This window comes from Theobroma cacao, chromosome 5 (assembly GCF_000208745.1).
Source record: "Theobroma cacao cultivar B97-61/B2 chromosome 5, Criollo_cocoa_genome_V2, whole genome shotgun sequence".
Taxonomy (NCBI): Eukaryota; Viridiplantae; Streptophyta; class Magnoliopsida; order Malvales; family Malvaceae; genus Theobroma; species Theobroma cacao.
In genome coordinates, this window is record NC_030854.1 from 18887605 (window position 1) to 18891690 (window position 4086).

Consider the following 4086-nt stretch of genomic DNA (forward strand, 5'->3'; position numbering starts at 1 on the left):
TATATATATATATATATATATATATATATATATATATATATATATATATATGTTTATGTAATAGGAAGTTCATGAATATGGTATATGGTTGTAATGTATGTGAAATCTTGCATGTTGAACCTTGGAAATTGTTAAGTATTTTCAAGTTGATTTTGTCATTGCAGCGAGAAACATTCTGTTTTGCTTGCTACCTTATTTGGTTGCTGCCCCATTTTCCATTTCTTTAGCACCATAGTTGATCATGGACTCTCAACATTGAGGAATTTATTTAATCAAGTTTGAAATGAGGGGTTTTAGCGAGAAACCCTCGGCCAGTTGAAAAACCCTCGGCCAACTGATAATTTGAACCCAAATTTTGCTATAGCAAAAATTCATTCTCGCTGCAACGTGGGACCCCTCATTTCACTTGACTTGCTTGAATGCTATTAAAGTTTTCACTCTTTAAATCCTTTGTTGTGCATGGATCTTTTATCGTCAAGTGATTAACTAATTAAGGGTTTAAATGAGGGGTTTAAATAAGAGCTAAACTAAATTGCATTATTTTGAAAATAAATGCATCATGATTTCTTTAAACTTTCCTTATCGTTTAATTGTTCCTTTCCTTTGTTCACTCACTGGGTTTATACTCACCGTTTTCAACTTAATGTTTTCAGATCAAGAGGTAGCCGGTAACTAGGTCGAGGTGTTCTCATAGATTCGTTTCCTTGGTAGGTATCTCAGCATTCAATAGCTGAACTTTCGCCCGAGTCTCTCCGCTGGAAGTCGAGTATCCCTTTTGTTGTGTATAGACAAACCCGATGTAAATTATTAAGATATATGTTTTAGACAATATATGTATATTTTGATTGGTAATGCCACTATGAGATGGTAATGGTTAGCATTATTTTGAATTAGAATTATGAAATATAACTTTAGCAACTTTTGATGGAATGTTGAACAGGTCATATAGATAGGCTTGCTTAGGCTTAGTGGGCTATGTCCATTACGCCCATGCGCCGGGCATGGCTCAGAATTTGGGTCGTGACGATTATGCACTTGGGAATGTCTTTGGGTATTACATACTTGGAACGTCCTTGGGCATTATGCACTTGAAATGTCCATATTAGCGTAGTTTTTTTTTGTGCAGCATTAGTTTTTTTATGTATATGTTTAATGATATATATATTTTCTTAACTATTTTGTTTGGCATAAAGATAAAGATAAACAAATAAACATGGAACATGTCACGACCCGAAACTCCCCTTGAGCCCGTGACAACCGCCGCGATGTCCTGATCGACATTCATTACCCGGAATGTCAATCGAAACCCCGCAAGGCTTTAATATTAGCTTCTCATTTCCCCTGTGAGTAACCGTTGCCAAATATCACGTTCTAAAAGATTTTAAACTATATCCAAATCAAAACAATAGAAAAATAATTTTTTCTCACAAGGGCATTTTGGTCATTTTTTCTCAAAAATATCGAAATTTGCTAAAAATGTAGTATGCGAGTACAAAACACATAATTCATAATAAAAAATAAGTTTAAACATCTAAAACCTTCATTTAAAATGAAATATGATTATTAGAATAAAATAAAAATATTGAATAAAATATTTAATTTTCTCATAAAACAATATTTTTAGAACACTGCATAAATAATTTTTACAGCGCAAAAGCAAAATAAATTCATATATATAGTAATATAGTAAGCCAGAGTATTTAATTTAATTTACAGTAACAAGTGGGCCCACGAACGACCAAAAGCATTAAAAGTAGTAAACCTACAGTTTTTGAGGATGCAAGTTCAACTGTAGCCCTCAACAAAGTGAGCTATCTACCAACTATCCTGAGTCTGAAAGGGGTGGAAAGAAGGGTGGTGAGATTATATAATCCTAGTGAGTAAACAAATACCATCTAAAATATCTAAAGTTGAGTAAATGGAGACAGATAAAATAGTTTAACATACTGAAATTTATTACCTTTCAACTTGTTTCAACCAAATAAAATCAATTCATATAAATCGAGTAATCAACATGGCTTATGAAATTCTTAAAACTTTGGCTCGTGCCAATATCATTCTCATACCCAGTTATCAGGGATGCCTTGATCGAGCGCTATCCCAACCGAGTCCGCCAAGGCTGTTAAAAAGTTATGTACGCATAAATCATGTTTTTATTTTGAAAACATAACCGTTCCTTGGCGTTGACTGAGTTCACCGTCACGTGATGGTTTAGCATGAAGTGAACTCTAAAGTGTTAACCTCAGGAGTTATCCACCTGTGCCTCTCATATTGAGGTAAGATATAACGAGGTTTACCGTGCCCCTCTAATAGGCTGGTCCACGAAAACCCGCCCACTGCAGTAAGCTAATCAATATCCCACCAATTCAATAAAATTTCAACAGCATGACATGGCAATTTATCATTATCCAGCCTATCAAGGCAAACAACAATTTATACATTTCAACACAAATACCAATTCAGCCATTCATGCCAATATTGTCATAAGCCAATCAATTAGGACCATAAATTCACAATACATCAAATGGTCTCCAATTACCCTACTTTCAAAGCCATTATTCAATTTTAAAACAATTTTATGAAATCATTTCATTAAATCACATTTGGTTTATAAAACCAAAATTAATCATTTAATTCATTTTCCATGAAATTCACAAAATCGGATAAAAACCACTTTAGATAATTAAGACAATAGTAAGGTTACTCACAATGTCTAGAGTGCGGAGTTTCGAAGTACTCTGACTACTGGTCCTAGGATGCAATTTTCTTGCCTTTATCGGACGACAACATCGAAATTAAACTAATTTAGACTACTAATGCATGATATGGAATGCAAAATGCACGGGTAACCATCTAAACCCAATATTGGCCTAATTCGTCTTATCACCCGATTAATTGGCCAATGCGTCCAATTTAGCGCCAAATTGCTCCATTTCTTTTCCAATACCTTAATTCACCAAACACAAGTCAAACAACCTAAAATTTGGCAAAACTATCTTCACTTTTCTTCTTAGAATTTTCGGTCAATAATGGTGCATTAACACCGTGATTTTTCCTACTACTTTTCCACACTATAATTCATCATTTTCTAACCAATTATCTTAAAATAAAAATTAAATTCATCCTCACTCAATACTAGGTAGGTTCGGCCATTGATGGGTGATGGGGAAAATGAATTCTTTTCTTGTTGTTTTGCTTCTAGACATGGTAAACTAACTAAAAACACTAAGATAACATGAAATCAAATCAATCCAACATCATTCTCTCTCCATACCCATTCAGCTAGCCATGAATTCACCATGAAAACATGAAATTTAACCATGGAAAATAAGGAGAAATGCTTAAGGAAAGTATATTTCAAGTTTAAATTGAGAAATCCTACCTTTTTCACTTGTTTTCCTTGATTTTCCACACTTTTTCTCTTGAAATCCTCCACCTAGGGTTCTTGTTCTTTCTTTTCTTCCTTTGTTCTTCTTTGGCCGGCCATATGAATGAGAAATGGGCTGATTTATGCTGATTTTTAAGCCAAAATAATGAATGGATGAGATTTTGACACATGTCACCATTCCATTGGTCCATGTGTCATACTTAGCCGTTAAGCAATCTCTCTCCACCACTTAAATTTTATCAATTATTCATGATAATATTGGGTAAAATCTATGTGCTGGACAAGTGTTGGGTGGTGAAAAATTACAATTTTGCCCTTGGGTGGCAAAATGACCATTTTACCCCTATGCTCAAAAAATGCCGAAATTAAAATTCTTCACTTCTCAAACTCAAATTGTGTTCTAAATAGTCAATCTTGATCAAAAACTTCTTCCAACATTCCAATTTTTAACCTCGGGTGGTAAAATGACCATTTTACCCCTAGGGTCATGAAAATTCCAATTTGACTCCAAATCGGTCCTTGAACTCCGAATCACCATTTTAAGTCATTCTGGGGTTTTAAAATTCTCAATTTTATCTTAAAATCTCTATTCAGACTAGTTCGAGGATTAATTCAACTTAATTATACCATTTAGTACAATACCGTCCTTTAACGATTTTTAAGGTACCCAAGTAAGTAAACATGCATTCTTATGTAAG